The sequence below is a fragment of the Lissotriton vulgaris genome, chromosome 9, assembly GCF_964263255.1.
Source record: "Lissotriton vulgaris chromosome 9, aLisVul1.2, whole genome shotgun sequence".
NCBI classification, from domain to species: Eukaryota; Metazoa; Chordata; class Amphibia; order Caudata; family Salamandridae; genus Lissotriton; species Lissotriton vulgaris.
This window is the reverse complement of record NC_141697.1, coordinates 608,824,338-608,839,011: the sequence shown is the minus strand read 5'-3', so window position 1 is coordinate 608,839,011 and position 14,674 is coordinate 608,824,338. Positions and strand designations below refer to the sequence as shown.

The following is a 14,674-nucleotide window of genomic DNA, read 5'->3' as shown; positions in this document are numbered from 1 at the left end:
ATTTACATCATAATGTTCAATGTAAGAGGCGTAACAGCTGAGAGAAGACAAGATAACAGTATACACGTGGTGCTAGTACATCATCAAGAGGCGTAAACTAGGCGTGAACTAGGGTGTGTGCTAGAAACGTCACTGATAGGTGACGCAAGTGGGTGGCACCAAGGGGTGGTGCTAACAGAATGTTGCAATGTCAGCAGAAATCGGAAGCTTGGAGGCGCGCGCAGCTGCATGACGTGTGATAGACGGGGTGCAGGGGACTTGACATTTACACTGGCGGAAAGAGACAGAAGTCTGGCATGTCAGATCAACTTGTGCTTCTATCATATCTGATATCTGATGTTTAGGAACTAAGCTATCTGGGCAGAAAGGTCTCTAGAGCAGAAGCTATTCTATACTTGCTGTGAGTGCGTGTATAAGCGCCTGAGTGTCTGTATGAGAAGCGTGGGGGCATGGGGCCTTCCATGGAAGCATGGCAACAGAGGCTATGAATTACTTGCATAAAGACAGGTCGGCCCTTTGGCCCTGTAGCTGAGGAAGGATGTTTACTGAAGCTAGCAGGCTGGAATGTATCTTCGGGGAGGAAAACAGATAACTCGAAGATTATAGTCAATCTTGGCAGGCAGCAGGCTGAGCTGAGCACGGAGGGCCGCGCTAGAAGTAAGTCAGAGTTCACGGGTACGGGGGCTGCTTGGGCAGAGGCCCTCGCAGTCAGAAGCCAGAAAAGAGGCTCGGTGGCAGAGATTCAGGGCCTACTTTCAGCCAGGCTGAAAAACGTAGGAGTACACTTCAAAAAGACGTTGGCATAGCATACTTAGGAACGGACCATCAAACCCATTCATGGTGGGTCTGAAAGAGGACAAGTTAACGTTGGACGCAAATGTATTTGCGTCTTCATAGCTGGTACAGGAGGGAAGTTACATGCACTTTTAACTCGTACATGGAGTCGGTGGGGTACTCGCTAGGGAACACAACATGACCATAAAATTTATATTACCTCATTCCCTCCTTGTTCCCTACGGACCCTTCATGATATATCGATCCTCATAAATCGATCAGTTTGTTCTTGTAACATTATATGTTCGTCTTTCTTTCTTTGACTGTTTGAGAGGCAACTGGAATGCTCAATGCAGGATGTGGCACACAGTCCACATATCGCTGGCCCACACTGCAGGCACAGGCAACAACTGAATACTATAACAAGGCCAATGCCTAGGAAGGATAAGATCTTCCATCCCCAAGCTGTTAACGTAGTCCAGAACCAACCGGACCAAGTCCAGGTGCCTGGATTCTGATGTATCTGATTTGCAATTTTATGTAAACGGGTGATAGCTTGATAGACAGATGGTGCGTTTTGTGGAATGAAAACACAGCAACTTGACCCGATGACCTTACAGGCTCCACCTCTATCTGCCAAGATGACGTCAATCACAAGGCGATTTTGAAGGACAACAGTCCGTATAGCAGACTGCTCCTCTGTTAAGTTACCTAGAGCGGAGGCAGTTTCGTTCACTACTGCTTCGAGTGTTCTCGTTAATCTGCGTATTAATTTACTGTTTTGGACAGGCCCTAGGAAGAAAAAGAATCCTTTATTGAAATCAGTGTACTGTTCCCATGCCGTTTCTGTGTAGTCGACAAGGGGAATATCTCTTTTGGGTCTATTCGGTGCTAGATTCGTATTTCTATGGTAATCAGGGGGAGCTAGAAAAACAGGTGGCAGGAGGAAGGCAATGTAACAGGTACCATCCCAATCTGGAGGCAAACGTATGTATGCGGTATGACCACAAACAAAGTAGGAATGACTGATAGCTTTAAAGGACGATTTACCATGGTCACTGAACTCGACCACAGTAGTGCATTTACTATGACCTACGTGTACTGAACCTTTCTTGCTAACACATAATTCACCTGTGACTGGTAGTACTAACATATGGGGCAGAACTGGAGCAGTTTCAGATTCAACAGTGAGGATCATAAGGCTAATTGTGTAATTACCTAATCCATATACTTCATTTTCTAGATCAGTTCCTATTCGAGTGGGAAGTCCCTCTTTATCAGGATAACAGACGTTGAGCAGGACTAAGTTCAAGTTTCCCCAAACCCAGCCCCCATCGAAAACAGCAATATCAGGATCTAAAGAATTAATTATTTTAAACCATGCTCCACAGGAGCCATTGTGAGTGAATGGGTACGGAAAGAGAGGCAGAGCTCCCTTGTAATTCTGGTAGGGAGGGAGTCGGCCACATATCCAACAGTCTGTAGCATTATTTGTCTGATGGGAATGGTGTAACATACTAATGAATGTATTGTTGCGCAGCGCAAGTCTGTAAGAGAGTTCATGTGCGGGAAGTTCACTAAAAGTGTGTTCAGCAGAGACATTGTAAGCAGATTGTTCACGCCTGAAAATAGGCCAGTACATAGGAAGCAGAATGCTGGCAATAATAATTAGAATACTCAGAATAAACATGATTATTAGTGTCACTATGCAGTGACTACGAAGTGATTTGCAATATGTTCTTCTCTTTTCCTCTCTCTCTCTAACTCGATCTAGGGGATACATGTCAGAAACTATTTAACCGATTCACCTAGGGGAGGACTTAAACAATTAAACTGTCTGACTTGCTAGATCGAAGCTTCATACGGTAAAGTTCTTGAGGAGTCTTTTCTCTTTTAGGCACAGTAACGTCTTGTGCTTCAACACAGTCTTTGGTGGGGGTGGACGAGTCAGAGTCCTGTTTCAGTCCGTTTTTTAGTTCATTGCATAGTTTGATGTGACTCGTGTGGACCCACCCCTTTCTCCCCTCGATTTTCACGGCGGTCCTGGTGGTAAGCAGAACGGTCTTTGGAGACTTCCAGCGGGGCTCCAGCGGACTTTTCCGGTCGAAATTCCGGACGAGTACCAGGTCCCCTGGACGGACCTCATGCGCCTTTACATCGGTGTTGTCAGGGAAGGCTGCGGCAACCTGTGAACGACATGATTGGAGTGCAGACATCAAGGAGGCAAGGTAATCTGTCAACATGTTACAATCAATATCAGTGATCTTTTTCGGAACGGGCGTCCCCCACATATTCGGCGGTCTGCCAAAGACCACTTCGTACGGGGATAGCCCTGATCTCGAGTGGGCGACCATTCTCATGTAGAATAGTGCCACGGGCAGGGCGACTATCCAGTCGACCCCTTTTTCCTGACAGATCTTGGCAAGACGGATTTTTAGTGTCTGATTATGCCTTTCTACAAGGCCAGCTGCTTCGGGATGTCGGACACAGTGGAACCTCCACTGATATCCTAGCAAGAGGGAAACTTGTCTCATCAGCTCGGACGAGAACGGCTGTCCGTTATCTGAATACACGACACGGGGCAAACCGTACCGTGGGAAGAATTCACGAACCAACTGTCTGGCAGTGGTCGGAGCAGTGTAGTCTGGGACTGGGTATGCTTCGGTCCAGCGGGACAGAGCACAAACAATTACAAGGACATACTTAAATCCTCTACAGCTATTCATCTGGATATAATCCATCTGGAGGACTTCAAAAGGGTGATCGGGAGGATGAAATCCACCTTGCTCAACAGGGACACTTTTACCTGGATTGAACTGACAACAGATCATGCAAGTACGCACTTTCTGTTTTGCTGCTGCTCGTAAGTGTTTGTTGTACCAGAGATTCTGTAAACTGTCTAACATGGCTTTCTCTCCAAGATGGGCAGGACTATGTGCTGTATTTATCATGACTTGAACCATTGAGTCGGGGAGAAACCATATAGATTTTCCCTTCGTCACCCAACCTTGATCTGTCTGAATCCCTCCTAGTTCAGTCCATTTCTTTATCTCCTCTGGAGTAGCATGTGTCTGGATATCAATTACATCTAGGGCGGGATCTCTAACTGCCATACACTGGGTCTGGACTATTGTCTTTGTCACATCAGTAGTCTGGGTGTGAGTCAGTGCTGTATGTTTTGCTGTCTGGTCTGCCAGGTCGTTACCCTGGGAAACAGAATCTGTGACTTTAGTATGTGCCTTACACTTCATGACTGATATGCCCGAGGGCAAATGTATTGCTTCTAACAGTGCTTGAATGAGGGGGCCATGTTGGATCTTGGCCCCATGGGAAGTCAGAAAACCTCGTTCTTGCCAGAGGACTCCGAAGTCGTGTACAACTCCGAAGGCATAGCGGGAATCTGTGTATATGTTAACATTTCTGTTCTTGGCTAGAATACAGGCTCGAGTCAGAGCGATGAGCTCTGCCGCTTGAGCAGACAGTGTGTCAATACGATGTGTTTCTTTAATTTCAGTTTCAGTGGTCACGGCGTACGCGGCCACTAATTCTCCTGTACTTGTTCTCATGCATGAACCATCCACATAAAGTGTCAGGTCTGGATTTGTCAATGGGACATCTGTTAAGTCTCGTCTAGGCTTAGTTACTGCATTAATTATTTCTATACAATCATGCGGAGCTGGATCTGTCATAACTGTAGGTAACAGTGTTGCTGGGTTCAGGATGCTGCAACGTCTGATTTCTATGTGTGGCTGGAATAGTGTTAATTCATAACCTGTCAGTCGTGCTATAGTTAAGTGTTGAGTCTGGGTTCTGTTTAACAAAACCTCTACAGAATGTGGTACTTGAACTGTTAACTGATGACCTAAAACAATTGAATCACTTTGTCTTATTGCTAACGCTGTTGCTGCTACTGACTTTAAGCACGCAGGGAGTGCTTGAGCTACTGAATCCAATGTACTAGAAAAATAAGCACAAGGCTTATGTGAACCTGCTTGGTCTTGAGTGAGGACAGACAACGCTGTGCCATCACGTTCTGTAACAAAAAGTGTAAACGGTTTGCTGTAACATGGTGTCGCTAAAACTGGTGCTTGGCATAAAACTTTCTTTAATTCTTCAAAAGCTTGTGTGTGTTCCTGAGTCCAAGGGAGGACAGTCGAAGTCGCTGCCTCCTGTGTCGTTAACTGGATGAGTGGTTTAGCTAGAAATGCATACTGGGGAATCCATTGTCTGCAGTACGAGGTGAGGCCTATGAAGGCCCGCACTTCCTTTTGTGTCTTGGGTTGCGGCATGTTCACAATTAACTGAATGCGATCGGGAGTGAGCTGTCTCCCCACTTTGGACAGCAAGTGACCCAAGTACACAACTTGCTGAACACAGAATTGTAGCTTCGAAGGAGACACCTTGTGTCCCTTGTCGGCCAGGAAATGTAAAACTGTCAGTGATGCTTTTTCACATTCGGGCTCACTTCGTGCGGTGATCAGCAGATCATCGACGTATTGTAGTAAAGCGGTGTTAACTGGCATTTGAATACAATCTAGTTGTCTTTTCAGTGCTTGACTATAGATGCTGGGGCTTTCTGTGAATCCTTGAGGTGCGCGCGAAAATTTGAAACTGCGTCCATTTAAACAGAATCCGAAGAGATATTGGCTCTCTGGATCAATAGGCACGCTGAAGAAGGCGTTCTTGAGATCAATTACAGTAAAGAACGTTGCTTCTGAATCAATAGCAGTCAAGAGAGATGATATATCGGGGACCACAGGATACTGTGGGATAATGCATTTATTCAATTCTCGAAGATCAATCACCAGCCGATATACTGGCGGTGCATTGGGATCAGTACGTTTAAGAATCGGAATGATGGGTGAGTTACAGATATTGGAGTCGGTCTCGACGACCACTCCTTGGGCAATGAGCTCTTCAATGATTTTCAGTAAAGCCGCTACAGCATCGGGTGGTAACTTGTATTGTCTGATTCTGGGTAATACAACACCTGCCTTGAGGGTAACGCGGTATGGTGTAATGTGCATACATCCTACATCAGTTGGGCCTTTTGCCCACAAGTAATCAGGTACATTTTTCAATCTGACGTCAAACTCACGAAGGACGTAATGACCCTTGAAATCCCGCAGAAAGAGTCTAACCCCCTCCGGGGAGCAGCATATTATAGCTCCTAGAGCCTTCAGTGTTTTAATTCCTAACAGATTTTCCGGACATGATTTTGTTAGCAACAGGTCTGTAACGCGTGATAATGGACCCACAGCCAGGGGAACTGGTTCTGATACTTCATTTACAATAGGTTGTCCTGAAAAACCAAGGGAAACATTTTGTGAGCCTGAGAGGGGTGCCCCTGGAACTTCGTCATGACTTATTGTAGTGCGACTTGCCCCTGTGTCAATTAAAAACTTTCTATCTTTCCCCAATACTTGACTGTGTACATAAGGACCTTCTTGATCTACAGGAATCTCGATAAGAGGCAAGCCACCTTCCCTCTCTAGGCTGTTTCATGTATATCGGGAATATTCGGGGTAAGCAGACTGGGCATACTGGTACATCTGTTGTGAGACTTGCTGAGTTGCAGCAATGGGCTGTGGCTGTGGTACTGCTACGGTCTGTGCTGTCTGTGCAGATGCATGCATGGGCTGTGTATTCTGTGTAGACTGATGCTGGTTATGGTCTTGTCTAGGCGGATGCGGTCTCTCTTTAGTTTTACCTGTCGCTATGTTATGTTTCAGAACTGCACATTCGTGTACGTAGTGACCTGGCTGCTTGCAATAATTGCATGTCCCTTTAACAGGAGCTGCAGCGTGACTTGTCTGGGTCGTACCTTTCCTGTGACTGTCGGATGGGACCGTCTGGGCTACTAACATTTTCATTTTCGTGTCTTTCATGCGCTTCTGTTCCTGATCTTGTTCTTCCCTAATTCTATTCTGGTGATATTGTAACATTTGTAACATCTGGGATGGCGTATTTGCTTGCCATGTACTCTCGACTTTATACACTCTATTTTTAACTAACGGTAGGGAATTCTCGACTAACTTTGATACAAAAAGATGTGGGTACGACTCGCTACTTGGCTGGAGGCCACTATTGATAATAAAACATTTCTCGAATCTTGAATAAAAGTCGCTAGTATCTTCATCATGTTTCTGTTTACAGGACGAGATTGCATCCCAATCCTCCTTTCTAGTTGTCAATAATCTGGGCAGGACCTGTACTATCAAACCTGGTAATGCTTTAGTTTTGTCCCCAAGGCCTAACCCTGGAACCCGTTTTTTCTCTTCGTCTTCTATTTCTGCCCAGGCAATCTTTGTGTCTCCCACCTCCCATTCCTTTTCCTTTAATTTCTCGAATATACCCGTAGGCAATAATACTTTCAACATTTTCATGATATCATCATATGTGTAGTCCCCCATTAATAACATGTCTTTAAGCTCTCTATGGAAACCTGCAGGGTCTTTATCATGGCATGGTACTAATTTCTTCATTTCTAACAGTTCTAATTTAGTCAGAGGCGTGTGCACATACACGCGTTTCAAAACCTTGTCCTCACCCATAACAGGGTGTACTTCTCGTAAGGGGTTCTGACTTTCAATACCACCCCCGCACTGCATATGGTACATTTTCCTTTCTGGAGGTGGGGCGGGGACATATTCAGGACTTACAAAGGTATCATATCTGCGTCGTTGTTCTAGAATTATTTGAACTAATTTAGTGCTTAGGCCTCTCCATCTATCCATCAGTAGTGCTTCTAGTGTCTCATGTAAGGGACCTGGATCGGAATAATGTTTTCTGTACTTAATGAGAAGGTGCTGTATCATATATACCCCTGCTAATTTCTGTTCGTCGGGGGAGAGGTTCAGAAATGTCTGTGCTACGGTGTCATCATTATATATGTCTGCATTTTCGGCCCATGATACCGCTGATCGGGCTAATTCTTGTTCATCCATAGAATTGAGTACATGGTACCCCACTCGATCTCGAAGCCGTTTATCAGTTTCCTGGAACTGATGCTCAGCAGAATTCGGATTCGTTAAGGCAGAGAAGAAAACTCTCTTGCTTTCTGGACGGATACCCTTCCTAAGATAAGTTCCCTTACCTACATATGCTATAGTGCTTGTAGTCGGTTCTAGTTCTTCAGATTCTTCTTCCTCCTCGGAGGGAGCCTTTTCTTTCTCTTTCTCGTGTACTGCTATCACTGCTTTCTTAATCTTTTTATACATGGCCTCTATGCAATTTTGTCTGTCATGTTTTCCATCAGCTATATTTTGACCCCACTTGTTCAATGCATCTAATTCACTCTGATCTGTTCCGGGCCTGTCTCGTTCTCTTATTAGACAATTTATGAAAAATCGTAGTATCAGTGCTTGCATGTTAACTTTCTGTTTCTCCAGGGCATCCTTAATACTGTCGGGGTCCTTTCCCGTTTGAACGAACTCATATATTCTATCTAGGCGCTCCTTCATTCCTGCATAACATAACAAACTATCAGTAGCAGATCTTAACCGTAAAGACGCTAATATCATTAAGTCGTCCTGTCCAGGTTCTGGATCATATCTACAAACTGACATATTTTCTTTTAGTGCATCAAGACGGGATGAATTAGAAGAACGGGGGGATCTGTGCGTAAGAGGACTCTGCATACCTCTGAGATTTAATCTGTGAGTCGGTGGCGGGGTCTGGAGACCCGCGGTCGCACCTCCTGAAGCGGAAACTTGGGCATTATCTCTGTGTGTAGTCAGTATCTGAATTTGTCTTTTAGTAGGATCTGATTGAAGTGGTTTCGGCAGATCAGTTTTAGGTGAGGGAAGTGGCGGAGCTGGCGGAACGGAACTAGTCTTTTTCGGTGTCGGCTGAGAGTGATCTTGGGGGGCAGTACCACCCCCGGCCCTGTCAGTAGGCAGGGCACGAACAGGCAGATTGGTGTAAGCTGGCGCTACATCTTCGAGATATGAATTTAGGAATATGTCTTTAGTAGTCTTATGCATTACTTTAGTTGGAACTAATGGTGACGGCAAATTTTTCGGTATTTCTGAAATGGCGTCAGGGGTACCATCGGCCAAAAGATACATGTTGTTCACTTTGCCATTTTGGATACGATCTATTTGTTCTACTTTTACTCGAATTCCCTCAGTAACTAATTCGTTTTCTTGGGCCTTTTCTGATTCTTTAAGCCTGTCTTCTCTACGGAGTGCTCTATCAGCACGCTTACGTGATTCCTTACGCCAAAATTCTATGGCGTCTTTCTGAGATTGTCTAGCTTTCTTTTTCCGTAATATTTCTTCTACCTTTATGATGCACTCGGCATCCCATGTTCCGTTAACTGGCCATCGGTATCTTTCCTCTAGGTGCTTGGTATAATCTGTCCATAACTCTAGATACAAGATGGCGTCTATGCCATGCTTATTATACATGAAATTACCTGGAGTGTCCCTAGGGGGGATTGGAATCTCTTCCTCTAACATCCCTTTCCTAGTTCCTATCTGCTTTAATTTGTTAAAAAACGGCATTGTGCCTACTTGATACTGAAATGCTTGATCCTTAATACTTAATTTCGCCTGTAACTATGTAAACAAAAAAACACAATAATGCACAAAAACAATCACATTCATACCACGACATTAATCACATGAAACATTTAAAGACATAGCTAACTTCCCCCTACTCTGAATGTACCGCTCAACGATACAGATACACTGCTGTAACAGTGCAGAAATTCGGAATACTTTATATACTGCTAAACAGTACAGATACACTGCCTAAAAACAGTGCAGACCGGACTTGCGTACCCAAACCCGTCTAGATACGACCCAGCAATGGTACTCACCGGGAAGCACGGAAAACAGAAGGCCTCGGAAAACTCGACTGGACTCGACTCGGAACTTCGGAAAACTTCGGAAAACTTCGGAAAACTTCGGAAAACTTCGGAAAACTGGTGGGCCTCTTCACACCTCGGACCTTGCTTCCTTCGGCTGGGCTCTGGTCGGGATCCTCCGCACTCCTCACCGCCTCGTCTGGGCACTGATCGCAGTCTTCGTCACCTCCGTGTGTCAGAGGGGGATGCAGGAAATCCTGCCAGTACACGTGTGGTCCGTCTAACTGATGGCAGGGGACACGGACTGCAACGCACCTTCCGGCGCGTGAGGTGGGGGAGGGGTCCCTGTTCGGGCGCCAAAATGATGTAAATAATTAATTTACTCTCTTAATTTCTATGCAGATAAGTACTTAATCAATAATAACTCAATCGAAATGAAGGAAAACAGAGTCCGTGGTGTAAGAGTTTCTAAGGGTTTTATTCCTCATAAAGGAATCAGGATATCATGTTCTGACCACCACACAGGATGTCAGAAGGGATAGATGAGCGCGCTGTCGTTTATTGACAATACATAGCTTATATACTTGATTTACATCATAATGTTCAATGTAAGAGGCGTAACAGCTGAGAGAAGACAAGATAACAGTATACACGTGGTGCTAGTACATCATCAAGAGGCGTAAACTAGGCGTGAACTAGGGTGTGTGCTAGAAACGTCACTGATAGGTGACGCAAGTGGGTGGCACCAAGGGGTGGTGCTAACAGAATGTTGCAATGTCAGCAGAAATCGGAAGCTTGGAGGCGCGCGCAGCTGCATGACGTGTGATAGACGGGGTGCAGGGGACTTGACATTTACACTGGCGGAAAGAGACAGAAGTCTGGCATGTCAGATCAACTTGTGCTTCTATCATATCTGATATCTGATGTTTAGGAACTAAGCTATCTGGGCAGAAAGGTCTCTAGAGCAGAAGCTATTCTATACTTGCTGTGAGTGCGTGTATAAGCGCCTGAGTGTCTGTATGAGAAGCGTGGGGGCATGGGGCCTTCCATGGAAGCATGGCAACAGAGGCTATGAATTACTTGCATAAAGACAGGTCGGCCCTTTGGCCCTGTAGCTGAGGAAGGATGTTTACTGAAGCTAGCAGGCTGGAATGTATCTTCGGGGAGGAAAACAGATAACTCGAAGATTATAGTCAATCTTGGCAGGCAGCAGGCTGAGCTGAGCACGGAGGGCCGCGCTAGAAGTAAGTCAGAGTTCACGGGTACGGGGGCTGCTTGGGCAGAGGCCCTCGCAGTCAGAAGCCAGAAAAGAGGCTCGGTGGCAGAGATTCAGGGCCTACTTTCAGCCAGGCTGAAAAACGTAGGAGTACACTTCAAAAAGACGTTGGCATAGCATACTTAGGAACGGACCATCAAACCCATTCATGGTGGGTCTGAAAGAGGACAAGTTAACGTTGGACGCAAATGTATTTGCGTCTTCATAGCTGGTACAGGAGGGAAGTTACATGCACTTTTAACTCGTACATGGAGTCGGTGGGGTACTCGCTAGGGAACACAACATGACCATAAAATTTATATTACCTCACCACCTAACTTGTAATCAGCCCCTAAGAGGACATCTGGAAATAATTCCCAAGTTTCCTGCATTCTAGTGTTGTTCATAACACTACAGGGGCCATGTGCCTGAGAGGGGGAGGAATGACTGCGGGTACACACGTGCACAACAAAATAATAGGAAGCCGCATATACACTATAGACCCAGATAGGATTCCTCAAGACCTTCGAATACTTTCACACTTGATGTTATTGTGCATATTGACACAGAGCAAGTATAAATAAATGCTATGATACTCAACCCCCTCTGAGGTCTGAGGACAATTTGCCCTTTGGAAGGGAAGAGGACTGGTTCTTGCTGGAATTTACTGCAGGGTCTCTCCGGGATGTAATTTGGGCAGAATGAGAACGCATGATTCCCTAGAAAACTGATCCAAGCGAAGGGGTCTAAGGCAAAACAACAAAAAAGTGGAAGGAAGCAGGTCAGGTGAGGAACTGGGCGAAACAGAGAATTTAGCATGAAGCAATGTTGCAAGGTGAAAAGGATGTGCTCCTCCCAGTCTTTTCTATGGTCTCATCCTAGAAGACACAGGTCCTGTGCAGTAGCCACCATGGAGCGTTGGGCTGTGATCCAGGCACCGTGAGAGAATCACAAAAGGAGCCCCCGCCCCCTTATTGCTTTGGGCCCCCTCCAGCAGCCCACTCTCCATCTCAATCTCAGATGCTGCATCTTCCAGTCCCTAGGCCCCTCTCTGTGCATGTGCTACCAGCTGCCCTCACACCAATGACCCGTCTTAGAACAAGTTTTTCCCACTTCATTAACTGTTACCTGCTTGTGAAGGGATAAGGCCTATTATAAGGCGATGGGAGACCTCAGTCCTGCTCAAATAGGGAAGACAGGCCTTCTTGTGTGCGACATCTTGCGCCCCTATACAGATGAACCCAACATCGTTCTATATATTGTCTTCCTGAAGGTGTGACTGAGTGGATAAGTCCTCTTCATTCAATGAAATTCAAATGTATAACAATTACAGTGTATTCTTACAGAGATGGAATATTTCCTTTCAGGTGAGGTTTGGTCTGGCGATTCAATCTGAGGGATAGCTGGTAGGGGCCTCCCCACCTCTGCCGGCTGGTATGGTACTTCTACATGCGAGAGAGAGTTGGTGTCTCTTCTGAGCCAAAGATCCTTCCTAATGCCCCATGATTATAGGAAGCCCCTATCATAGAGTTAACCCTTAAGTGCCCGCCTCTCCGTCAGCTGCTGGCACTTTCTGACCCAGTAGTTTTATTGTAGGAGTCTCCTGTTACCACTCTGGACTACTGTGTTAGAAAAATCTTTCCAATACTTCTCCAAAACTACTGCATCATAACTTACTGTTTGGTGTGGGGAGCTGGGGACAGGACAGATGAAGCACTTGTCAGCGCTAGAGGTAATCATCTCTTCTGCTGATGCTCCCAGTTAGCGGCTGACACCCAGTCAGTGATGCAGCTCACTGCTTTCGACAAACGCGTTCTGATTGAGAGATTCATGTCCCATCATTGGGCACAGTGCAGATACCTCCAAAAGAAGGCGGCTATTAAAGATGCCTTACAATAAAAAGGTAATACATACATGTAGACAAGCAGTAATAGCATGTTTTAAAAATCAGATATAGCTCTGAATTGCACTTTTACCAAATTTTTGATACTTGAGACTAGAAAACTGGAATCTTATGATCCTAATTCAGTTTATTTTCATTGCACGTATTCGCCACATTATTTAAATAAAGCACCAAAATTATTTACGATGAGAAGCTAATTTGCACTTTAAAGCTTGTACTTGAAGATCTACTCAGAGGGGATAACAAAGAGGATCAGTGTACTATTTTGACTAATTGCAGAAATTGAGGACCGGCATTTTCAGAATTTTAAAATTGTTTTTATAACTGTAATTTGAAAATATTTTTATGTGTTTACGTGATTTAAAAAAAATATATATTGCCTATGTTATCTTTTTATGGCCATATATTGTATGATTTTAATTATTCAAACTAAAAAAACATATTACTTACCTCCAAATGGAAATCTCAGCCTCACAAATCCAGGAATCCCAACCGTATTTCAACACATGGCAGCATTCTGCTCTGCCATCGAGATACAGCATAAATTCCTTTGACTGCTTTTTGTTTTGTAATTGTAATTGCATTTATATAGCGCTTTCTACCCCTGACGAGGCGTCAAAATGCTTTTCGGCGAGTAGCACACTACTCAGGAACCCAAAAAGTATTAGTGATGAATTAGTAAACGGAAATATGAAATTAATTTGAGCAGTAGACATGTGAGTCTGTTAGTTGGATTGAAAAGGATAGTGGAGGGATAGAAGAGGGAAAGGTATTGAAAGTGTTTATTTGGAGATCATATCAGTAGGAGGAGGATTGGGATGAGTAAAGGAGAAATAGAGGAGGAAAGAGTCCCTAGAAATGGGTTAGGGAGAAAGATGATGAGGTATCGGATGAGTCTAGGAGGGATACCTGAGGGAAGGGTTTAGAAAAGCTTGTTTGGGAGATCTGAATAGTAAAAGAGGTTTGAGATGATGTGCACACAGTGAGCTTCAGAGGAGTAAATATCTCTTACCTCTTCCTATCGCCTAGTTGACATAGCATTCTGTCTTTTGCGAACTGCTGTTGTTGCAGTACGTCACTTGCATTGTTTTTAGTGTAGGCTTGGACTATTTGGTGAACTCAAAAGCTGTGTTTGAAATAAGACTATGTACACTAAAAGCAATATATTTTGCATGTTAAGTAAATATGTACTTGAAGTTAGATCTATAAAAGTCAATCAATCAATCAAAGAACTTTATTTCGATCACTATAGATCATAAAAGTACACCATAAAACAACACACTTACAAACACAGATACAAATAAGACATACCATTATAAATAATCATTTGCAATCTGTTTACAATAGCAGCACAATAGAGTGATCAGAATGCATCATTATTTGTACCAGGAAAGTTCATTACAATAGTAGCATGGTAGGGAAATAAAAATGACATCATTATTTGTACTTGAAGACTTCATCATAGGATACTCTAAAAGCAGCAATAACATATTATAAAAAACTTAACGAATATAAAAGAACAATGTTCACTTAAAATAGCACAAGGCCGGGGGGGCGTGGCTAGCAGCCAAGCATGGCGGCCGCATAGAGTGAGAGCTCCCGAGGGCACTGCAGCCTTCCAGCATATCCGTCACATTTATCCGCTACCGAGCACGCCTGAAGCGGCGGCGTTCGAGTCCGGGACCCAAGCGGTGTCACCGGTCCAATTTTCAAAGAAATCGATGCACCGGAGCCTGAGTTACATCGTGTGGCGAGTTGGGGCCTACAGCCGGTGAAGAGGCACCGGCCTTGCGTGCCATCCGGACCCCGGCGGAAGTGCAGCGGAGCCGGCCAAGGGAAGTGAACGCACCCCGGTACCTGCCGGAAAACTCCGAACAAGCCTGAAACTCCTGGCGGCGTCCTCCGGTGGCACACGGGCTGCTACGACCGC

At 44.9% G+C, this 14,674-nt stretch overlaps 1 protein-coding gene across 1 annotated transcript in view; it reads left to right on the top strand.

Annotated features, from left to right (window-relative positions):
- Nucleotides 1–14,674, top strand: part of SPTBN4 (spectrin beta, non-erythrocytic 4) — a 1,634,043-nt gene that overhangs the window by 221,772 nt on the left and 1,397,597 nt on the right. The gene's annotated exons all lie outside the window — the stretch shown is intronic.